This window comes from Cryptomeria japonica, chromosome 3 (genome assembly GCF_030272615.1).
Source record: "Cryptomeria japonica chromosome 3, Sugi_1.0, whole genome shotgun sequence".
Classification (NCBI taxonomy): domain Eukaryota; kingdom Viridiplantae; phylum Streptophyta; class Pinopsida; order Cupressales; family Cupressaceae; genus Cryptomeria; species Cryptomeria japonica.
In genome coordinates, this window is record NC_081407.1 from 50,691,166 (window position 1) to 50,717,926 (window position 26,761).

Sequence of the window (26,761 nt, forward strand, 5' to 3'; positions counted from 1 at the left end):
GAATAGCCAAGAAATGTTCCTTCTTCACTTTTCTAATCAAACTTGCCATTTCTATCATCTTTGTGTACATAGCATCTACTTCCAAATATTTTAAAATAACTGTTTATGGTGAAAATGGATAACAACAATAACAAAATTGAAAGGCTAAATGAATTCAACCACAAAACCCTAGCCTAACAATCAACAAAGATCCACCATAACATATGAAGATTACCTAAGACAATGCAAATCAAATGAAATCACAAAGATTATACCATCACATGTCCAATAGGGTTTTGATCTCCATTCTTCCTATCTCCATTGATCTTGCTTGATATATTTGCTCTCAAATTTTATGTGCACAAGAGCTCAACAAAGAACGGAATGTGGTTGCAAGTAGGATCGTAGTGTAGTCAATTGATCAAGTATTTAGCTCATTAGGATGCATCATTAGGGTTTGATAATAAAGGAAGCATCTCCTTATATAGAAGACACTATATGAAATGGAGGGATAAGATTAAGAGGTGTAAAAAGGAGGTCGGCTATGATTAGAGGGTAGGTAAAAGAAATAATAAAATAATGAAAGAGGTAGGTAGTGTATGAATTAAGAGATGAATTACATGTGTCATGGGTAAAAAAGGTTAATGAATTAATTAAATAAATAAAGATTTATTTAATTAATAGAAGAAGTGGGATCAATTAAATAAATAAGATATTTATTTAATTTAGGAAAATGATAATTTAAATAAATAAATGTATTTATTTAAATGAGAAATAAGGCTAGAAGAGGATAAATGAATTAATTAAATAAATAAAGATTTATTTAATTAATAGAAGAATTAAGCTTAGATAATTAAATAAATAAAAAATTTATTTATTTAGACATGACAATTTTAGGTGTCTACATTTTGCCCTTCTTTGAGACAATGCGGCTTGTCGCGTTGTTTCAAAGAAGATAAGATGAACTGATACAGAGTTGCCCCAGAATGGGAATGATATGCCCCCTCGAGAGATTGGATGAAAATGTCTGAAAAGATTGCAGACAATCTCTCGATAAGAAAGACAAGATAGAATGGATTGACCGGATGAAGTGACAAAGTCATGGGATAACGAAGACTAACTCGGGAAACGAAGGCTAGGGGTAGTCTATAAGATAGACCACGGGGGAAAATACATCCTCATTGCCATCTACACATTCACAAGAGCATATTGCAGAAGGAAAATAGAGCAGGAGAAATCAGCAGCGATGGCTTTCACTCACAGATTCGATCGCGTTCGCCAATTCCAGAGGCCAGCAGAGGCAGGAGAGCCGATAAGTACCACCAAACCTCCTCGTACTTTGACGCATTTAATTTTGTCATTAATGCATGTCGAATAGGGTAATAAATGCGCTTAGACTAGGGTCCAAAAAGTGTCAAAAATCATTTAGGCGCATCTGTGTTGGTGCCAGGCGCGTCTGTGTTTGTGCCAGGCGCGTCTATGTCTGAACCCACGTCTATGTCAAATGCGGCCGCGTTTGTGTTGTTCAGGCGCGTTTGTGCCAAGAAGGCACGTCTATGTCTCCCAGGTGCATCTATGCAGAGCATAGGTACGTCTGTGTCAGGCAGGCACGTCTGTGTTGTTCAGGTGCGTCTATGCAGTCTTTGAGTGCGTTTATGTCATGTAGGCGCGTTTGCGTTTGAAAAGTATGAATTTGCATCTTCTAGGTCAAATTGGTAGTTCTGTGATGAACATACGCTGTCGATTGGATAAGCTGCTGAGAGGATACACTCAAGCAGGTCCTCTAGGAAGACTAGGATAGATCAAGGCACTTTGTGATGAACAGTGAGTACCAAGATAGAGTACTTTGTGATGAACAAGGAGTACTGAAATATGAGCAGCACTTTGTGATGAACAGGGAGTGCAAATGTGAGTAACACTTTGTGATGAATAGGGAGTGTCACACACGTAGTACTTTGTGATGAACAGGGAGTACCACTAGGATAAATAGCAACACTTTGTGATGAACAGTGAGTGTCACTAGGGTAGATAGCCATATGCATTTAGATAGCGAGTAGCATTTTGTGATAAACAGTGAATGCCACTATAACTGACATGATTGAGTTGTTTGACTGTAGGAGTATTTGCCGATGCTAGAGTCACGGGAGAGATTCCCATCGACACAGAGGTTGCGACCTGAGTTGTCGCTCAAGGACAGAGCTGCCATCAAGGAGATGGGTTTGAGACATGTGCTGTATGTGCCTGAGTTTCAGGAAAACATGGGTTTGCTGACTGCGCTGGCTGAGAGATGGCACTCTGAGACGTGCACATTCCATCTGCCGATGCGTGAGATGATAGTCACCCTGGAGGATGTATATAGGATTATGCGGATACCGATTGATGGGGAGCTGATTCTGTATGATCCAGACGGAGATAGGGATGCCCTTAGATGAGTGTGTAGGATCCAAGACTAGAGATGAGGGTGGGACACGTGGCATGGGATACCATGACATGGATAGGATTAGCACTACCAATAGTGTTGGCAGGAGTGATCAGTGAGTTCCTCTGTATCAGTTTTGTACCATTTTGTATAATGATGTAGACACCTGCGGGTGATTGTAGCCATATGATTTTGACATCATTGTATCATGACACTTTATATATATATATATGAGATGATTCATCTTTGCGGCAGCTATATGCATGTGTACCTATGTGATGAGATGTTCTTATATGATGCTTATGATATGGATGCAAATATGTATATGATGCAATGCAATATTTTTATTTTTTTTTGTTCGTTTATGTTTTATATGTGTATGCATGATGCAAATGTGAATGTAAGTAATGCAGATGAATATGATAATGCAAATGTAAATTGTGCTAACAGGTGTTGTGTGCAGGATGTGATGCAGTTGTGATATCTATATATATGTATGAAATGCTTATATGTGGTAATGCAGGTGCAGCTACATGAAATGCAAATGCTTTTGGTGTGTCATTATACTCAGTCATGTGATAGCAGGCTACGCGGACTCGAGAAGGATGATGGAAGTCAATCAAGAAAGGGGGGGATGAAAGATAGAAGATATGAAAGTGAAAGAGCTTCTTGTGCGTTATCATCATTGAGCTTTATTATGGCAAAATAGGTTATGACAATCGAGGCATATGTTCGACCCAGAAAGTCATTGTACCTGTTTGCATGGAGATAAGACAGTCACAAATAAGGAATGCCCCAATTCATACTAGACTCACAGTGTCCTCATATCCTTGGACAATTCATAGCATTACTAAGAGACAATCCACAGACAGCAAAAGAAAAATAGGTGACGATACCCCATCCTCGCCTTTCTAGTCAAAGACATCCTGGAGATAGAATCTCTAGTCAAAGACATCCCGGAAAAGCTAAAAGACATGTCACCAAAAAAAACATGAAATCAAAAGAAAACCAAGACTCGACACCAACATCCACTATAGTCCTCAAGTTTAGTGTCTCTTGTCACTTGTATAAGTCTTATTTGATTGTGGTCACAATGTTTACTTTCACAGAAAGGATAGATAGCACTGAACCATAATGTTGTCTGAGTCTGTTGAAAGATTTGATTTGTTGAAGCCCATTGTTTTTGCTGTCTCATCTGAAATTGACTGAATCCATGAAACTGATACTTTATTGCGGAGAAGACGAAACTTTATTGCGGATCTGTGATGCAAATGTTGCTTTATTGCGGATTGTGTGTGGATAGACTGAAGGAAGCTAGAAGAAACTGTACTCCTTGAAACATGTGATGTTCTCAGTTCCACACCCATTACTAGATGTAGGATTTTGCCTTAGCCACAGATAGGATCTGATTTATTATGGATGGAAATGGAGGTTTATTATGAATGGCTAACCAATCTTGGGTAGATCAATAACAAGCCATGATGGGAATGGGTAAGTTTATTATGAACGAATAGGTTGTGAGTGTGTGCAAAGTGAAAGGATGAAATCGAATCTTGAAGGAGGGAGGAGCAATGTCTATACGCATGGTGCTAGTGACCCAGTTTTCACCATGGTACTTGCCCAGGGCACCACCGAAGTGGTTTTCACCATTGGCCAAAATTATTTCTCTTTACTTTTTTTGACTTTTCAATGTTTTTTGTGTCACAAGGTGCCTGTTTGCCAGGTTTTCACCAAGTAACGATTTTTTTGTTTTATAATTTTTTGTTTTTGTATTTTTGAATTTTTTGAATTAGGATACTCTGAAGAGCTATGTGTAAAACCTGCGAAGGTACATGTTGTTGATAGGATCCTCCAAAGGTTCACCTTCTGTAGTTGAGAGCTAATATGCCCCAGATCCATATGCTGCTGTAATGACGTAAGGACCAAACCAATTTGGTTCGAACTTGCCCTTCTTCTCTCTGTCTTGCTGATTTTTGGGATTTTCTCTAAGAACCAAGTTACCTACCTCAAATGTGTGAGGCTTGACTTTGTGATTGTAGTTTCATTGTTCCTTGACTGAATGATGTGTAGCTTGATTGAATGTCTTCCTCGATGAAGGAACTGAGATAGAATTACTAGTGTGTGGACTACACAGGCCCGTATGCGTGTCACCTAAAGAAGTTTGGGCATCCTTGATAACAAAGTCCTTCAAGGAAGCTCCATTAAAGGTCCATGATGTATTGCCAGAACGGAAAGGATGTGTGGAACAAATGGATGAGAGATGAAGGCTTATGATTGTGAAAAGAAGTGAAAGTAGGATGACATGATGGAGACTTAGGATCAACAAGTATGCTTTTTGGCTTGAAATTTTAGAACTTTTGCCCCCAGTTATTTTGGTATTAGGGGAGATCATCTCTTGTTCTTTTTCTTTCATTGGATTTTTATCCTTGACCTTGATTTTTGCAGAGTCCAATAGCTTTTGATTTTTATTTGGACTAAAGGACTTTTCTTTAGTTTTGACTTTTAGATTTTTCTTTTCAAAGCTTGATTTTTGATCCCCAATAAGTGAGGGCTTTTGTGGTTCTTGTTGATCCAAGTGTGGAAGTGGAGTGGAAATGGAATGAGTGGATGATATGGTAAAGCTATGTGAGTTCTCAAGAGGGTTGGTGATACACTCAATAGATTCTTCATTGGAACCACTCTTAGGATTATTGATATCAAAAGATGCTTGCACCACTAGAGGAGATTTGCATTCAGACTTAGTAGCCACAACACTAGGTGGTTCACACCTAATTCCTTGCAAATTGTTTATAGATTGTTCCTGTCGATTTAATACCTTAGGAGATAGTGGGAGTTGATCAACATGAAAGATATACTCACCACATCGCATGTCTTTAAACTTGAACTTTTCTTTGATCTCTATTTGTTTGCATGTAGAAGCTTTCAAGGATTCTGGATCCACATATGCTGATGAAGGAATAGCCTCTCGATTGGTTGGAATTGTTATTTCTGATCTAGGTTGCAGCTTGTTGCAATATATGAATGGATTTGGATCCGCTTTGACAATCACTTCAACTCCATTATGTGGAAACTTGATACATCGATGATATGTAGATGGTACTGCGCTCATCTCATGAATCCATGGATGTCCTAGCAATATATAGTATATGAGATCTAGGTCTAGGACTTGACAAACCACATCCTTTGTAACTGGCCCAACTCTGAGAGGTAAGGTGACTGTACCCTTGGATGAACGCTCTTCATCATCATATGCCTTGATAGTGATTTGATTTGTAGAATTCACAGCTTTATCAGAATATCCCAATTGTTTAATAGTGTTCAATGTACAAATGTTTAGACCTGCTCCTCCATCTATCAGGACTCGTTTGATTCTATGTTTGTGTATGAAGGCTTCAATGTGTAATGGTGCATTATGTGGCTGACTTACGGAGGTGTCATCAGCTTCTGTGAAAGTAAGGGAGTGTGGAATGGAAAGGTATCCCACCATGGCTTGAAATTGGTCCACATTCAGATTAGTAGGAACAACAATATCTCTCAAGATTTTGTCAAGAATAGCTTTATGTGCGAGAGATATGCATAAGAGCTCAAGAATGGAGATGAGAGCGGGTGTCTTCCCTAACTGTTCTACAAGGTCATACTCAGGTTTGGTTGATGAAGAAGCGGTGTTTTTAGTTGGAGCACCTTGCAAAGTGAATTTACTTTGGCGAGTTGTAACATGACATTCAGAGGTAGGTTCAGAAGAAGATCCAATACCTTTTAGGACAATCTTGGGTCTCTGAGTAGAATTCTCAGACGCTTTGTCCTTGATGATAATAGTAGAGACGTAATTGTCCATCGATATGTGATTGATAGTTGAATCATAGTTATAGGATGCTCTAGTATAGTTGGTTTGTTCATCTGTGGCTTTAGCTTTTCCCTTGTCATGTTTTGGGAATGGTTCCTTAAACATCTCATGTTCTTGATTGGATGAGTGTCCCTCAATCTCAATATCACCTCTATCAATGAGATCTTGTATGATGTTCTTCAATCGATGACAATTTCCTGTCTTATGACCCTTGCTCTTATGAAATTCACAATATTCATCATCATTCCACCAATTTGGTTTGACCTTTGGTTCATATGGCAGGAAATCTGGAATTGTGATCACCTTGTTTGCCACTAACTTCTTGAAAACCGGCTCAAGTGGTTCTCCCAACGGGGTATACTTCCTTTGTGATCTAGAAGTTGTTTGAGTATTCACTTGATTGTTTGTAGAACTTGATCTAGAAAAAATGAATTTGGGTCGCACTGTGTTGGCATCAACAACACCATCATTGACTGTGTTCTTGTTTTTATTCCAAAATCTTGGTTGTCTTTTCCTTTAAAGTCATCTTTGTTTTCCTTGAATATTTTAATGACTCCTTGTTCAATTAGGACCTTTTCTATTGCTAAGCCTTTTTCAATGACGTCCTTGAAGGTGGACAAACAAGCTTTCCTTAAGTCATAACCAATCTCTTTGTTAACATTTTGGGTGAACATTTCTACCATTTGTTTTTGTGGAATTTCACAAGAGCATCTGCTGGCTAGATTTCTCCATCTTTGTAAAAATGATGCAAAAGACTCTCCCTCTTTTTGCTTGGTGTTGCACAAAGTAGTGACTGATATGTCTGTCTCTATGTTGTAGGAGAAATGTTGAATAAATGCCTCTGCTAGATCACCCCATGACTTAATACCAGGTGGGAGTTGGGAGAACCATTCCATAGCTTGATCACCTAAGCTTTGTGGGAATAATCTCATCAAATATGTCTCTTCTGCTGCTACCTCAATGTAAGCTGTGAAAAATTGTCTTATGTGTGCCTTAGGATCCCCTTTTCCTCTATACTTATCAAATTTAGGCGTCACAAAGTGTGTAGGAAAAGGAGGCATTGGAATGCTCTTGTCAAATGGATAAGGACATATGTCTCTCATTGTGTATGTTGGCTTCGGTGTATTTATGTCCTCCATTTTCTTTTGTAAGTCCTTGATTTGTTGCTCCAAATTTCTCTTAGGTGGAGATCGACTTCTTGGACCATACCCCATGCTTGAGGCACCAATTGGAGGAGGAGCATGTTGCATATATGGATGATATTGATCATACACATGTTCATATGGAGGAGGTCTGTAGTGATGTTGTGTATATGGACCACTTGGTATAGATTCATGTTGAGGAACCCCATATCTATTTTGCGCATGTATACCATATTCTACAGGCATGTCATGTTCCATTGTGTTGCCCCCAAATTTGACATGAGGTTTCCTTGTGTCCAAATTTTGAGCATGCCTTTGAACATCCAATTGTTTTGGTGGTTGATCCTTAGCATTAGTATGTGATTGAGCATATTTGTCTGCATAAGACTTCCATAATGGTCTACGAAGGTAAGTATCATATGTTTGACCATGTGTATGTGGGACCTCTGGTTTTTGAAGCAAAGCTGATGGTGATTCAAGTACCATATGTGGTCCTCTATTTCTTCCACTATTAGGTCTCCTTTGATCCATATTGGAGTGAGGTTGTTGCAAAGGTCTATGTTCCATTATTTGAGACATGTCAAAATCATGAGGTATCTTGGCTCCACTTTGTGCCATCATTTGTAAGAAGTATTGTCTATCCCTCCTCATTATTTCCTCAACCAATCAATTGAAATGGGGATTCATAATGGATTCTTCCACATCTGTTGAATGTACTGAAAAGTTGTCCACATTGTCATTGTGTGTAGCATTGTTGTTTATAGTGTCCATGTTCTCAACATTTGGAATGTTTCTATAGACATCCATGTCAGGTAATGTAGTATGATCATAATTGAAAAAGATATCATTGTCATACTCATAAGAACTCATGTTTGTGGATTCTTGAGCCTCTTTAGTTTCTCTCCTAGATTTTTGAAGACGGGTTTCAACCATGAACTAGGTATTGACCAAGATGTGAGAGACTAGATGAAAAATGGAAAGAGTATGGAAGACTAAGAGTTGAATGGAATGTAAATGAGTCTGAAGTGTATTTGCAATGTCCAAAGTGTAAGACCAAGTATGTATGTAGTAGAGTAGGTGTGACTTCCAAAGAGAGGATAGTTTCTCTTGATGAGGTAAGTTGACCTTGACTCTAAGTAAAACCAAATGAGACCCAAAGGTAAGAAACCTTGATGAGGGACCACTTAGCAAAGTGTTGTTGTATGTAGTGTGTTGACAAAGTATGATGAGGACAAGCAAGTAACCTTTTGACTCAAGTTTAGAGAAATGTGAATGTAATGTAAGGTGTAAAGCAATGATGGATTTTGTGAGACCCAAAGACAAGTTGAATGCTAGATGAAAACCTGGAGAAACAACCTAGGAAGCTCAAGAATTCTAAAACTGATTGCTCTTGTTTGCTGGACTGTAAAAATTTTCCAATTTGTGAAGTTGTGACCAAATCTGAATGTTTGACTGTTTTTCGTGACAAGAGGACACAATGTTGATGAGGACTCAATGTTTGCAAGTGTTTAGACTCTCCAAGATAAGTGTGTTGTTTGATGTAAAAATGTTTTGCATACACTTGAAAACACAAAAGACACAATGTTTTGCTATTTGGTTTTGAATGTTTTGAATGTTTAAAATAAGTCAAGCACAATTCTTATGGTTGGCCAAGACAATAGTTGTTGATCCCACATGGGGTTTTACCCTCGAGGCTACGCTATTTAGAGCGGATACTTAGATGCTTGACCTCACTGGCTCCACCCTCGGCACTCACTTCTCGGGTCAACCAAGCATTAGTCCCCACAAAAACTCCCCGTGGTGAACTTTGTATCTCTACTAAGAACCGTATGTGTGTGGGCCGCTACCAGAGGTTTGACCTCCTGCCCAAACAACTAGAAGGATTTGGGCTTCTAAAACAAAAAGGTGCTAGTAAGGGCATCCACTCGTGTGGCCATACATGCGGCACTTTCAGCTCTGTAAATACAGAAGGCTCCCAGCCAGTAGGGGTTATGCCCTACAAATGATCAAATAAATTTGATCAAACGGGTTTATGGGGAGACATAGTGTCGGTATGAACTAATCAGCACACGTTATCCATAGTTTTCACCATGAATACAGTTGTTTATAGTGGTTTGGAAGAGGTGGGTTTTTCTTGCTACCACTTGGGTCATTCTCTTCTCACTAGTAGTCCTAATGACCACACAGGAAGACAGGCCCTCTAAAGATTAAACAAAAAGAGCCTATTGCTCAAGACACAAAAGACAATGATTCAATTTTAGTGCACCAATTGAAGTGTTTGCTAGTCTACGAAAACAAGGTACACAATAAAAATCCAAAAAACCCTTGCCAAGGACCTGCAACAAAGATTTATTAGTAGTTTGGATTGTTTGAAATAATCACCCCTTCCTGCAAGCACACAAGTTAGGTAAATTTTAGATCCAAAAGACTTTGTGAAATAGGGACTTCAACAATGCGTTTTGTTGACCAATTCAAAGATCTGATTCATCATAAAAAAAGACCACCTGTAAAATTTCAAGAGATTTCTAGAAATGTAATAGAATCCAAAAAATTTGCTATTTTGCTCCAAAAATTAATTTTTTATGAAAAATCATAAAAAATTCATATAAAATGCAAAATCGATCCAAAAAATCTGAAATGTTTACTAAGGAGTCTTGATGGTCTTCCAAACCTGCACAAAAAATTTTCTACAACAAATCCAAGCAGTTTGTGAGATATGAGTAAAATAATGCAAAACCCTAATTTTCAAAGATCTGATTTTTGAGGAAAAATTTTGCATCAAATTTAAAATCACAAAGAACAGATCCTGTGTATAATTTTGAGAGATTTCCAAAAATGTAAGAAAATCCTAAAAATTCGCTAATTTTCTCTCAAAATTAATTTTTTATGAAAAATCATAAAAAATTCATATAAAATGCAAAATCGATCCAAAAAATCTGAAATTTTTACTAAATCTTTCTGATATTTATCCTGACTAGTACAAAAAATTTGATTTCAGAATTCAAATCTATTTGTGAGATCTGATCAAAATAAGGAAAAACCCTAATTTTTAAAGATCCGATTTTTAGGGAAATATTTTGCATCAAAATTAAATTCACAAAGAACAGATCCTATGTATAATTATGAGAGATTTCCAAAAATATAAGAAAATCCAAAAAATTCTCTCATTTGCTCTCAAAATTAATTTTTTATGAAAAATCATAAAAAATTAATAGAAAATGAAAATGTATTTCACAAATTCTGAATTTTGGATTGAGAGCTCCTGATACTTTCTTAAACCTGCAAAAAAAATTTGGTGCAAAATTTCAAAGCCGTTTATGAGATATGATCGAATCTCTCCAAGATCTTGATTTTGTGTCCAAAACCCTAGCTGCACAAGGTTATTCTCCAAATTGTTTTACAAAATAGCAATATAGGGTTAGAAAAATCTGCAAAAAACATAGATCTAAGAAAAATCCATGTCCCACGGGGCGTGCCAAAATATATATAGTGAAAATGGATAACAATAATAACAATATTGAAAGGCTAAATGAATTCAACCACAAAACCCTAGCCTAACAATCAACAAAGATCCACCATAACATATGAAGATTACCTAAGACAATGCAAATCAAATGAAATCACAAAGATTATACCATCACATGTCCAATAGGGTTTTGATCTCCATTCTTCCTATCTCCATTGATCTTGCTTGATATATTTGCTCTCAAATTTTATGTGCACAAGAGCTCAACAAAGAACGGAATGTAGTTGCAAGTAGGATTGTAGTGTAGTCAATTGATCAAGTATTTAGCTCATTAGGATGCATCATTAGGGTTTGATAATAAAGGAAGCATCTCCTTATATAGAAGACACTATATGAAATGGAGGGATAAGATTAAGAGGTGTAAAAAGGAGGTCGGCTATGATTAGAGGGTAGGTAAAGAAATAATAAAATAATGAAAGAGGTAGGTAGTGTATGAATTAAGAGATGAATGACATGTGTCATGGATAAAAAAGGTTAATGAATTAATTAAATAAATAAAGATTTATTTAATTAATAGAAGAAGTGGGATCAATTAAATAAATAAGATATTTATTTAATTTAGGAAAATGATAATTTAAATAAATAAATGTATTTATTTAAATGAGAAATAAGGCTAGAAGAGGATAAATGAATTAATTAAATAAATAAAGATTTATTTAATTAATAGAAGAATTAAGCTTAGATAATTAAATAAATAAAATATTTATTTAATTAGACATGACAATTTTAGGTGTCTACAATAACTTACATTAGGTTTCTTGTCATACCAGATTTCATATGGTGTCTTCAAAGTACCTTTCTTCAGTTGTACTTGATTCAAGGTGTAAACTGTTGTGCTTATTGCTTCTCTCCAAAATGTTTGTGGCATTTTCTTTTCAATCATCAGGGTTCTGGCACAATCCACAATAGATCTGTTTCTTCTCTTAGCTATTCCATTTTGCTATGGAGTTCTCAGTGTAGAGACTTGTCTTTTTATACCATGATCATTGCAGAATAAGTTGAACTCGTCAGATGTGAACTCTCCTCCTCTATCTGATCTAAGACATTTCAGTTGTCTTCTTGTTTCATTTTCAACTCTTGCCTTGTACCATTTAAACATTTGAAAAGCTTCTGATTTTTCTTTTAAAAAGATTACTGACATCATCCTTGAGTAATCATCCACAAATAATATGAAATATTTATCACCATAATAACTTTGAACTTTCATAAGACCACAAAGATCAGTGTGCACAAGATCTAAAATTCCCTTAGAAGTGTAAGACTTAATTGTAAAGCTTGATCTTGTCATTTTGCCCATTTGGCATCCTCAGCACATAGCATTCTTAGGTTTTTCAAGACTCGGTAGACCTCTTACTCGGTGCTTCTTGCTTATTTTGATTAGATTATCAAAATTTACATGACAAAACCTTTTATGCCATAACCAGGTATCATTTATCTTTGCATATAGACACTTATTCTGAGTTGAGTCAAGGTGAAATGTATTACCTTTTGTTTGTGTCCCGATAGCAGCTAACTTTCCATTCTTGTCATGAATTTTGACAATTCCTTTTTGAAATTCTATTTGGTAACCTGTGTTGTTTAGTTGTGCTACACTCAACAAAATGTATTTCAAACCTTCAACCCAATAAATATCATTGCACTTTGCATTGTCAAGAAGTGTTATGGATCCTTTACCTTTTACCGGACATGGTGCATCATTACCAAATCTTACATAGCCTCCATCATAGTCTTCTAACATAACAAACTTGTGTTTATCACCTGTCATGTGATGTGAGCATCCACTATCTATGATCCAAGAGTCATTAGTAATTATGTGAGATATTAAGGTTTTTTCTTCATACCTTTCTTCATCTGATCCATCTTTGATAGCCACATAAACTACTTCCTCTATATCAGTTTCATCTGATTTATCATCATTGGATTCCTCATCAGCTATTAAGCATGTCTTTCTATCTCTTCTTCTGAAGTCTTGGTGTCCTTTGTAATGATTATCTTTCTTTCTGTCATCTCGGTAATCTCTCTTTTCAGTAGAATCTTTGTCAAGACAGTTAGAAGCCATATGTCCTATCTTATCACAATTGAAACATTTCAAAGGTAGTTTTCCTTTATACTTACCTTTGCCTCTTGGTAACCTTCTGGCTAATAGTGCTTCAAACTCTTCTTGCTTTCTAATTTTCTCATACAGTTTGTGTACTTCCTCCATGTTCTTGCGAAATCTTTCACTTGCTCCACTGTGATTTCCTTCAGAGTACTTATACTTTCTTTCATTGTAATCATTAGATTCATCAAGATGAAAAGAACTTAATGTAGATTCAACTTTATTTACCGAAGACCCACTGTTATCAAAATTACTTAACTCAAATGCATGTAGCTTACCAATAGTAGCATCTAAAGAAACTAGCATATTTGGTACAAACCTCAATTAATTGATTGCAAAGACTCGGATTGCATAAGCTGGTAGAAGGGTTCTTAATAACTTACTTGTTATGTCCTTTTCTTCAATGGTTCCACCTGCTCCTTTGATTTGATTGACAATCTCCTTTAGTCTTGTACTGTACTAGGTTATGTTCTCACCTTCATTCATCCTCATAGATTCAAGTTGCCCTCTTAGACTGTCCACTTTTTCTCTTTGAACATGTTCATCTCCTCCATACACTGATATGAGTTTGTCCCACATAGCCTTTGCATCATTGTAGCCTTCTAGATCATTAAACTTTGAATTGGTCAATGCAGATGTTATTTCAATCATTGCTTGGATATGGTCTTGCTTTGCCTTTATTTCTTCCATTGTTAATGGATAGGTGCTCGGTGTGATGAAATCATTCTCCAGATAATATACATCATATTCTCCAACTCCTGATAGGTGCAGCTTCATCCTTTTCTGCCATGTAGAGAAACTTGACTTGTTCAGCTTTGGTGCATCCCTCTTATACATATTTGGATCTTTGCCTCAAGTACCTTTAAACTTTTTCTTTCGAAGTCCAAAGCTCTGATACCAATTGATGGTTCTAATACTTAATGTAAGTACAGATGCCAAGCTAATAAGATGAGAGGGGGGGGTGAATCATACAAACTTAATCTTCCATAAAAACATCAGATTCAACCTTGATAACATATATTTCAGTAATATATCCAAAACTGCTAAACATGCAAACTCAAAAGCATATAAACATCATAGCACTCATAACACTAGATTTAACGTGGAAACCCAAATAGGGAAAAACCACTGTGGGATTTTGGACCCACTAATAAATATACTCTTCTAGAGTATGCTCGGTTAAAAGCAAATCCTGTTAAAGATTACAAACATATTGCTAGATGTGACCCGGTTAAGGGATTTTCCTCAGATCTGTTAGGATCTTCACTTTGTTAGAAGAGACCTTGTTAAAGGATTTCAAACACTCAATTAGAATGTCACCTTGCTAGAGGGTTTTACAAATAATACTGTTAAGTCCATTCGGTTAAGAGATTTTCTGTCACTTCTCAAAATAACAGTAATAAAAATCTATCTGCAACTTCACATCTAAGATGCTAAAGCAGATTCTTATTTGCTCAATACAATATAGACATAGAACTAATCTTGTCCATTTGCTAGGCTCTATACTCTGTTATTCAAAATAGGTCTTCAAGCTTCAGTGCTCGGTAATCACTATGTAGCATCCCTGTGCATACACTTTCTGCATGCATTGTTTAACAACAGTTCCTTATTTATAAACAATTTGCCAATTGCTTAATCTCCTTGATCACATTTCCCATGATCAATCATAGCCATCAGATCTTCAAACTTTGTCCAAGTTCAATGTATTCACCGATCTGAAAACGTGTTACCCATCTTGGAACTTGCATACATTTCTTGGAACTTGTGCTAGGGTATTGTGGTTCAATCTGAGTTGTAGATCTTCCTGTCGATTTTCCTTTGCCATAGATTCTTTAACAAACTTCATTCACGACATACCAATCATTTAATCATATCCAGCTCATCAACTTCCTTCATTAAATAATGCATGTAATCATTTAATGCATTCTGTTATTACTCGGTTGCAACTCGGTAAATACTAAACTTCACTCAGTAGACATTTCGCCTTCATTAACCAATAGTGATAACCTTAGGGTTTACCGACTAGGTTCCTTAGGGTTTACTGACTAGGTTCTTTGCTCGGTAACATAGTATAGTATTAACCTTACAATCAATAACATATGTATGATATCAAAACAATCTAAACATCATGATCTCATCATTGTCTAACTCGGTAATAGTTGTCCATTGAATAACTTATTTCTCCCATTATTCATCATATTCTTTCTATGTCTTTTACCAACATCTTTATACTCATCAAATCATACTTCTCAAGATATGGCAACATCATACTGAATTAGAAAATCAATTTCTTGACATCAATGACAAAATAATAATATTAAGACAGTAATCATCCTTAATCAATTATATCCATAATCATCAACAACCTTCTCAATATCCTTATTGAAATGCCAACAACCTCCACTTGTCTTTTACAATGCCAACATCAATGACAATACCTTCAATCACTATAGTTTCTCATTGGAGTGTGCATTTGCCAACAATCTCCCCCTTTGGCATTGATGGCAACACTCATGAGAAAAATCAAAAGTGTCCAAAAATGATGTCCATAAAGAATCTGCCAAAATTGTCTTACCAAAACTATGTGCCCAAAAATGTATGCTCCCCCTGAGCTGATGATGTCTTGTTCTGATCATTTTTCTCATCACACTACTCCCCCTTTGACATCAATGGTAAAGGTTGTCATTCACTGTTAGTAGAGTGTGGCTCCTGCCTAGATTTTTGTAACCGGTGGGTTACAGTCTGAAATATATCTGCCAAAACCAGATTTAAACTGTCGTTGAATCTTTTGTTGTCCTGTAATGCCTCTTGTGTTCTCTGAAATGTACCTGTGAGCATGTGCATTTTCTCTTCCGGTGTCTTCAGTCCGGGAACCAGAGCCTCTGAAATTTCTTTTCTCAAAGAAATGAGGTAATCTAGTTGAGGACCAAGTTTACATTTTAAGCTCTTTGCCTTATCCTTTATTCTTTCTTTATCCTTTTCTAACTTCTCAATTTTCTCTTCAAGGTCTGCAATCTTCTTTTTTATTTCCAAAAGTGAATCCGATGTGCCTATCAGATTGTCAGCAATATTGTTAATCTCAGTTTGTGTTTTGTTGATCTCTGAATCTATGTCCTATGTCAAGATGTCAGTTTTGCAAATATCCCTGTACATTTTCTTAAAATACAAAATTATTTCTCCTAGTGTCGGTAATAAGGTTTATGTTTGTTCCTTATTCTTCTTCACTATTTCCTCAAAGAATTTCTCTTTCTCCTTAATCATCCTTTCTTTGAATGTGTCTTCATTTATTTGATCAACTATCAAAATATAGTCAGTGATGAATTTAGACAATGTGTCTAGTTGACCTAAAGAATCTTTGTTATCCACAAAGCACTTGGGTGCTACCAATTTGAGAATAGAAATTGTGTCATCGATAGCCTTATAGGCTTGTGCATTACACTGTGATTTTCTTTATTGAGTCCAGTAAGACCTCTGTCACATTTGTAGCTTGGAATTCTGCTATTGAAGTACCAGATGTCTGCCCAACTGTTTTCACAACATCCATGCTACCAGTTGTAGTGATGACCTTGCTTGTTTTGACCTCTGGTAGGTTATTTTGTGTTTGCATTTCTATTAGCAAAGGTTTAGGATTTTCAGTTTTAGTCGGTGGCACTATCTCAGTCTGAACCTGTGTCTCAACCTGTTTCTGTTCCGGTTTCTCCATCTGTGTTTCAGAAGGTTTCTTTGAGCTCTCAATTGCCAGTTTCTTAGATGTAGTCTCTGTATGTACTTCTGGTTTCTTAGTTTGTACCTTTGCACTATCCATTTCCGATTCTCCTAATTGTTTTTTAGTTTTATTTACCGGTTCTTCTCATGTTTTACCAGTGGCGTCTTTTGTTGGTTGCTCTATTTGAGTAGGTTTTTCTGTGCTTATGTTTACAGTATCATTTACCTTAACCTCAACATTTGCAATCGGTGGCTCAGTAGCCACATCTTTCCTTATATCCTTAGTGGTTTCTCTATCAACCACAACATTTACCTCTTATGTGTCTATATTCATAGTGTACAAAATTTCAAATTCTAGATTTGTATCCTCTAGAGGAGTCTCCATACTCTCAGTAGCCGGTTGATTTTTTGTAGTTTCTACCGGTGGAGTATCCGAAGGAGGTGGGGGTAAGTTATCAATTATCTTTAGGCTTGGAGGTCCACCTACCTTACCTTTCCCCTTATCCTTGTCCTTTTAGTATAGCCTGATGGTTTTAGGTCTTAATAGCTCTTCTTGTTTCTCTTTTTCAACAAAGAATATGTCCTATTGGTCTGCAGTTTCTTCTGTTACCTCATTCACTCTCCCTGCCATCAGTGCTACATGCCGGTGAGTAGTTGAAAATACTATCTGGATAGCTTCACTGATTAATTTGTCTATATCATCAGGTGAGTTTATTGGATGCACTGCAAGTAATTTTTCAATTTTTATCTTCTTGTCCAGCTCAACAATGGCTACCCTTCTAGCTTCAAGTCTTCTGTACAAATCATTGGGTATTTCATCCACAATTTCCATCAAAAATTTCTTGTATATATCCAAGTGTAAGATTAAACTGTTTTCTATGCTTTCTTTGTTATCAACGAAAAGTGTGTTGTACAGTTTGCTAATGTTTTTCAACTTTCCATCTTCTTTTATTTCACTAAGGAGTTTATCTAGTGGAGCAATATCTTGTTTTACCTTCTTCTTCTTCTTAGGGGTCAACTTCTTAACTAGAGGCCTCACTGCCTGTTGCTTTTGTCTTATTTTTCTAGGAGTGGGTGAGGGTACCAATGAGGGTTTTCTTTTCCTTTCTACCCTTTTGAATACCACTGGCATATCACTCTTAGAAGAAGTTGCAACCGATGAAAGATGAGTTTCCGGTTGAAGTCCTTCCAACTCACTTTCTTTGATACCAGTTTGCTTCAATACATCTTCCTTAAGTGCTTTTGCTTGTCTAGTGCCTTTCCTTACTATTTGTTCAACTTTATTAACTCTTTTCCTAGACTGAATACCACTTTCTATTGTTTCAACACTGCCAAAGACTTTCTCAGATGGTTCTTTAGGTTCTTCAAGGAGGGATTTTGCATAAGTTTCAATAATGTTATCATCTGTTTCATATCCCATTTCAGTTACCCAGATTGTCCTAGGGACAACTGCCTCCATCTAGATTTCATCCTTTTTAATTGCAAAGCATATTTCCTTCTGATATTTATCTACAATTGCCTGTGACAGTCTTATTCTTGTCTTCATTCGAGCCTTCAGTGCTTGAAAATGTTTGCTTATGTTTTTCTCTCTGTTTTCTCCCATATTGTTTAATAGATCCAATAGTTGCTTTCCTACCGATATATCAAAGCCAAAATCTTTTCTACCAATATCGGGGACTTGTTTAGTAATGTACAATAAACATACAAGAAAATTTCCAAATCTAAAGGTTCCTTTCTTATCTCCTTTGATCTTTTTCAGATTGTCTATCAATTCATCTTTGAGCCATTCACACACATCTATTCTAGCATTATCATTGACCATGTCATATGCACTTTTAATACATAGGCTAGATACTGAGTTCAACCTATTTGCATGTGTAGCTTTGTAGCCTAAGATCATACTGATAAATCTAACATTGATGTCCTTCACATCATTTACCCTTAGAGACCTTTTGTCAAATGTTACATCGGTTAGATCCATCACTGTGTCATTTGAGACTCTTTTAGTTCTATCAGGTCGGCTATCGGTGGAAGGTAACCCTGTTACTGCTTTAACAACTTCTTTGGTGATCTTATGAATTGAATCCAACTAGAAGAATTCACTATGGACTCTGCTTAGGACTATTCTTATCACATCTTCAGGAAAATCAGGAATTGTAAGAATATCCAGAAAACCTAGGGTTTCTACTACCTTGTGTTCCGGTTTGATATTTCCATTTTCATCACAAATCATAGTTCTATACATTTTCTTAATTTCATCATCTCCTAATTCCTCTATATGACAGTGTATGTATATTCTAGGATCTTCAACATATACTACTCCTTTAGGAATTTGAGAGAATGCACCTATGTTATCATCTTTCTTAGCTATTTCGGGAACAAGTTTGAAAATGAGTCTAGGGCGCTTGATAACCTTGATTACAGTAGGGTTTGCTATAAATTCAGGAACAGAGGAGGATGCCATGTTTATAAATACCTCAATCTGCCATAGGGATGAGTGCTTGGATGAACTGCTTCTCTTCTTCACTAAGAATGCCTTCGCTCGGGAATTTTTGCGCTCTCGAAGATTTGAATGCTCGGTGAATAAAAAGGAGCCAAAACACTTGCTTTATAATGTTCTTTTCTCCAACTACCATATTTAATGCTTGTCGGTTAAGTCACAACTTAACTCATCTGCCGGTAAAGAAGTAATTCAACTTCTCACCATCAACCGAGGGTATAATAGCATATTTTTCAGTTTGTTGCTAAACCCCCAAAAGATTTTCCTTCAGTTAGATGAAGAGTCTCCTACCAGTGGAGTGTTACTCTGTTCTACCGGTGGAGGAGTATTCCCATCAACATTCTAATCTGACTTTTTGATCCATTATTTTGAGAATTCTTGCTTTACCTCTTCAACCTTTTCTTTACCTTTTAAACTAGGACCTTAGTTATTTTGCCGGTGGGGTCTTGCTTCTAAAAAATTTTGCAATATGTCCAATCTTTTTACAAGCATAACAAGTCACATTGTTTTTCTGAATAGCTTTCCCATATCCTATGCCAGTATGTGTTTTGCATTGATTAGATAGGTGTCCAAATCTTCCACAAACATAACATCTTACATTCATCCTACAATTTTTTGAATTATGACCAACTTTGTTGCATTTAGAACATTGACCGGTGGGTGTATTAGTGTTCTGATAATTTCTAGATCTACACTAATTTTCTCTATGAACATACTTGTTACAGCTAAAGCATTTCCCATTAAATTTGTAAGCATTAGGTTGTCTTACTGGTTTTCTATGATCATGATTGTTTGTAGTACTGAAGCTTTCACCAACTTCAAAGCCAAGGCCATTTGTATCACCATTAGGTTTTTAATTTTTCAGCATGTCAACAAGTTCTTCTGCACTTTTCTTGAATTTCTCCTTGTGTTGATTTTCAGCAGTTAGTTCATTCTCTAAGATTCTTTTTTGTCTTATGAGTTCAGTTCTGTCATTCTATGTATGCATCAAGTCTGTCTTCAACATATCATTTTCATCACTGAGTCTTGTGTTTTCATTTCCAGCATCATTTAGTCTTCTAGGCAAATCATCTTCATTCTTCTTTCTATCTTTAATTTCTTTACAAAATCTCATAGTCATATCTTGCATCTCATTCTTCATTGTACAGTTATCTTGTCTCAGTTGGTTCACCAGATCATTAAGACTTTCCTTTTCATCTTCCTCATTCTGCATCTTCTCACAAAGTTATCTTCTTTTATTCCTTGCTATAGTGAAATTTTCTTGAAGTCCTCGAATAATATCCTGAGTAGCCTTCAGATCATCCTCAAGTTTGATATTCTTTACTTTTTCTGCATCATAGTCTGAAAGAGTTGTTTCCAATTGCTTTCTCAAATTTTCCATCTCTACTGGTGTCAAGATCTTCCTCAAGTTGTTAGGCTTTTGGAAATAGAGGACCAGGCTCTGATACCACTTGTTAGGATTCCCAAAGATACTAAGAGGGGGGGGGGGGGGGGGGGGGGTGAATCCGTATCTAACCAATTAGATAATTTTCTCAACTTAAAACATGAAAAGCATATTAAAATTGTGTACCAGTAAACTACAAATAAGAACAACAACCACAACATGAAAAGAACACCATAACATAATGTTTTAACGAGGAAACCCAGTGTGGGAAAAACCTTTGTGGGATTTGTGACCCACAATATTCACTTACTGGCCAATAAGAGAATATTACTTCTTACAATAGGGGCATGCACATGCAGGAAGGCCAAGTGCCTAGAGCTCACAGCTCAATTACAAAAGAAGTCACACTGACTTACAAAAATGGATTATACTAATCCAATGTCATGTACTACTTCAAATCAACATCTACTATGCTATATTCAGTACCGGTTTAAGCTCTACAATATACATAAACCCTTATCCAATAATTCACATATTAGGTCTGCTACCTTCTTTTCATACTTCGCATATATATTATCTATATCCTAAATGATCTATAATGATCTCATATATATATGAGTCATTTTACAATCTGCCATGTTGGCTTACAAAAGATTTTACAATTAATTATAAAATATATTTATACAAAATTCTTGTCGGCCAGGGTGCTAGTGATAAATCTTTTTGGTGTCATTGAACTGTATGTCGGTGTAGAGTCTGTCGGTGCCGGTGCCTATGTCTGCCTACCGGTATCACATGATTGTAAGGTTGTCATCAATGACAATACCTTCAATCACCTCCAGTTTCTCATTGGAGTGTGCATTTGCCAACATTCACATGGTGACTGCATCTTTATCCGGTAGGAATCCTGATGATCTACATCCACACAATGTACCTGTGGCTTGTGCATCCTTCTCCTTCGATGTTGATACAATTTAGGTAATATTTTGCCTCTTCATCACAATCAACAACCCAACATCTCGCTCATCCTAGCTTGTACATTAGTCATAAGCTTGGCGGTTGGCAACTACTCACTATCAACACAAAACTTACCAGTTGACATCCTCTCTTTACCAGTGATAGACTATATCAGTAACCTGTCCATTTCATCCACACAAGTCAAACACTAACTTGTGTACCGGTGACACCAAAGGTCAACATTCTCTCCTTTACCTTATCGGTGTTATGAAACATAAGGTTGACATCAAAGACATCTCATCATGTATGCATCCATGACAATGTTGCACATACATCTCTTATATGGGTAGCTATCCTATACTGGTTGACATGAATGACAACACAATGCCAACAATAAAAGTAAAGGTGTTTAGATAGGAAGATGGCTTGCAGAATCTAGTGAACAAGCTAATTACTATTTCCTATCTAATGTTAAACCAAATACCTATGTGGAAGCCAACAAATATGAGAGTTGGATAAAGGAAATGGAAGAAGAGCTTAGTCATATAGAAAAGAATCAAACATGGAAACTAGTATCTAGACCACCTAACAAAAATGTGATAGAAACCAAGTGGGTGTTCTGAAACAAGCTAAATGAAGATATAAAAGTCACTCAAAATAAGGCAAGATTGGTCTATAAAGGTTATTTACAAGTTGAAGGCATAGATTTTGAGGAGACATTTTCTCTTATAGCAAGGATGGAAGCAATAAGGATGTTTCTTATATTTACAGCTCACAAGAACTTTAAGGTATATCAGATGGATGTCAAGTTAGCTTTCTTGAATGGGGAACTTGAGGAAGAAGTATACATTGAACAATTAGATGGGTTCAAGCTATCAGATGGTATGGATATGGTTTGTAGGTTGAATAAGGCATTGTATGGACTCAAGAAAGATACTAGAGCCTGGTATGTGAGGTTGGATAGATATTTGTTGTAGAAAAACTTCAGAAAAGGTACTAAAAATAGTAATCTTTACTTTAAAATTGAAGGTGACAAACTATTGATTGTTGTGTATGTCGATGATATTATATTTGGAGGAGATAATAATGTATATATGAAGTTTATGGAAGAGATGAAAAAGAAATTTGAGATGTCTATGATAGGTGAGTTGTCATTTTTTCTTGGTCTATAAGTTACTGAATCAGAAAAGGGCATTTTTATTTATCATACCAAGTATATCAAGGAGTTGTTAAATAAGTTTGGGAGGGAGAATTCTAATCCAATTGTCACCCCCATGGCTACCGGTTGTAAGTTAAGAAAGGATGATGGATCTCTAGATGTTGATAAGAAAAAGTATAGATCTATGATTGGAGGATTATTGTATTTGACTACTTCAAGACTGAATATTATGTAGGTTGTTTGTTTGGTGGCTAGATATGAGGCTAGTCTTAAGCAATCACATGATCAAGCGGTGAAGTAAATATTTTGGTATTTGAAAGGGACTCTGAAATATGGGTTATGGTATAAGAAGTATGATGATTTCATATTGAAAACATATACAAATGTTGATTCGACTGGATGTGTAGATGACAAAAGAAGTACAAGTGGTGACACATTCTTCTTGGGAGACAAAATGGTCTCTTGGACGAGTAAGAAACAAGATTCGGTTTCAATATCTACTACAAAGGCACAATACATTATAGCAACATCCATGACACTCGGGTCATGTAGATGAAACAAACTCTGAAAGATATCAAGGTAGTGTATGATGAAGCAATTCATATTTTGTGTGATAATACAAATGCCATTAAAATTTCAAAGAATCTGATAATGTATTCAAGGACTAAACATATTGCAATCTGGTATCATTTTTCAAGAGAGAAGGTTGAAAAGAAGGAAATCAGATTAGAGTATGTGCCTACTAAAGAACAAATTATAGATATATTTACTAAGGTGTTGGCGAAGGATACCTTTGATTATCTCTGGTACAAGTTGGGGCACTTTTCCCCTCCCTTTTTAAACTAGATGGATTCAGGTGGTGCATATGTCCAAGAAGAGTTCTAGAGTTCATCTTTTGCTCCTGGATTGATGTAGTGGTTGCTCTCAAGGGGAGCAGTGAGTATTGCAGTTATCGTAACTTATCAATAAGGAAGAGAGAATGTTTTGCATGATGCCCTTTATCTTTGATATCAAAGGAGGAGAGAGATACAAATTGGCAAAAAAATTGGGAGAGAGAAGTTGTATGTACTCTTCACTATTGGTGGTGTTGCCATCAATGACAAAGGGGGAGAATGACAAAAATTTGAGATGTTGTGCTATGTTGTCATTCATTCCAACCTACCTTGTGTTATCATTGATGTTAATATATATTACAAGTACTTAGGATGTCAGTGTTCTGGTATTGTTGAGTGGTCTGGTGAAGAAATTGAGTCATTTCCAGAAGGATGGTGTAGTGGAAGTTTCAATATGCAGGAAAGAGTATTTAATGTCCCTATGGAATAATTTTTTGTATTTCTTCGGTTAGTGAATACTATGTGTTGTGACTTTGGATATAAGGTTTATATTCTATATGTATTGCACTATCAATTTTGCAGGTCCTCTTTTGATCAGATGGTAGAGTTGATCATTGTTGTTTTTGAAGAAAGTGAAGTTGTAAGGAAGATAATGGCAATATTTCCTAAAGCTATAAACCTAAGAACTATGTTATTGAGAAATGTTGTGACATGAATGAGTACATTGCAGATCAACTCCTTGGTTCATTCTCTACCTTTGAAATTGCTAAATTGGATGACATCAAAAAAAAGGAGGGAAGTAGCATTAAAAGTTACAAAGAAGCTCTTGAAGAAGAACTAGAAGAAAATGAAGACATGGATGAGATTGAATTATAATTTGTGAGAATATTGAAGAGAGGAACTAGGAAGTACAAAGGTAAGTTACCCCTAAAATATTTTGATTATGAAAGAATTGATTATTATGCTTTTATATGTGTGTATAAAAAAGATTATGGTGGAAGACTTAATGATGATAACAAAGGAAAGGAACTCTAAAGTGAATAATGGAGATATGAAAAGAGATGATAGAGATAAGAAAAAGAAGAGTTTTTGTTCAACGCAGGCCTACTCATCTAAAGAAGAAGATGACAATGACTCAAATGAATAATGTTTGTTCCTGGCTATAGAAGAAAAGAATGTTGGGTGATCTTGAAGCCTAGAAGATGTAAAGAAAAGTGACAAAAAAGTAAATATGAAGATTGCACTACATGAAAAAGTGAAACCAAAAGTGTGGATTGTTGACTCTATATGTTGAAACCATATGATCAGTGATAGATATAAGTTTATTAACCTTGAAAAATATGATGGTGGATCAACTAAGTTTGTAGGAGTAGAAGTTGCACATATTTGTGGAAAATGAAGCATCTCTATTGATGGTAAGCATAAAATTAATGATGTTTATTATGTTAAAGGTCTTAGACATAATCAGTTGAGTGTGAGTCAGGGGTGAGCCCACAATACTGGGTTAAACTTTTTGTTACATCTTGATTTTTGCTCAAATCATATTTTTTTTTTAAAATATAATTATTTAAGACTTGAGAGGTCCCATTTGAAGTAATTAATTGAAAAGAGTTAGATAAAATCCTCTTAGAACAAAATCCCGTGTATAGAAACTCTCAACTCTTAAATCATAGTTACAACAGAGTCTCATTTGCACCTATCAAAATGTTAATAAAAAACCACTTTTACATTAGCTTTTGGGGAGGTCAAATTAATTCATTTAAAAGTTTTTTTTAAGTATGTATTCCTTATTATAAGCTTTCCAAATAGTATAATTTTTAATATATTTAATTTCATTAATATATTTATGTTTTATTTCTTATGAATGTAGGTTTTCTATCGAACATTAAGGATTGTGTTTCACACAATGGTAAAATTGAAGAATAGAGAAAAAAATTGTAAAAAATATCTTTTCCCTAGGTATTGATATCCTCATTTAAAAACAAAAATAAGTTAATTCAAATGCATACAAAAAAAGTTATGCATTATAGAATACAACTCTATCCAAATTACAGTTACTCTAACTTCAAAGAGTACCTATATATATATATATATATATATATATTGTTAGCAACAATCAAGAAGGAAAATTGAGAGGGGGGGTGAATCAATTTTCAGTGGATTAAACAATTTAAGCACAATCTTAGATCTAAACAACTACAACAAGAATAAAGATAAACACAATAGCACCAACACACAACACACCAAGATTTTGACATGGAAAACTTGGTTAAGGGGAAAACCACGATCAGAACCTACCCACAATAAGATGATACTCTACATTAGTATGTGTAAATATTACAATGGGGAATGCACATGCATTCATGTACATTTCCTAGAGTTCACTCTTCAAATAAGATGACGCAAAAGTCTTCAACCCTAAGGGAAGGCTCACTACCTTACAATAATATTCGGACTACAATCTGGATTACATGAATTGCAAAAATAGCATCTCCTTATGCCTGATGACAATTTCGGTTAAGCACATTTGTCTACAATGCAACAATATTTGCTCAAAACATCACACCAAAGGATAAATTCGCTTATGCACCACATACACCACTCTCTAATAATGCAGACACAACACCGATATCTAAATTAAATGACTATACCACCTATTTATACAATTCGTCAACCTTGACTACAAGATCGGATAAAACCCTCAACTCTCAATTATAAAATTACATCACATGATACATATGTGAACCACTGGACCAATATAATGACATATATGACATATCATGGACCTAAAACAAATCTCCAAATATGAACCACCATTAGAAATCTCGCCAAGATCAACCGCAACATGCTACACCTCCAAGAATACTGCATAAAACAAAGAATATTACTGGATTAGGAAAATCACCAAGAACGTGCATAAGAATTAATATGGACCACCAAAACAAATAAGACATGATCAGGAAACACCAACAAGCACACTAGAACCATCCGCAATAGCTGCACCAACACCATTTATGCAAATCTTTATCGATCAACACACTAACTCACAGGAACACTCAACAACAACAATTCAGACTAGAAAGATAGCTTGCAAAGCACCAAATCATGAACCATCTGAACTAAAGATACACATGAACATCCAAAACATTCTCCCAAATCTGCAACCAAAGATATAATCATACTGGAGCTCACTGGAGCAAATACCAAACTTTTCC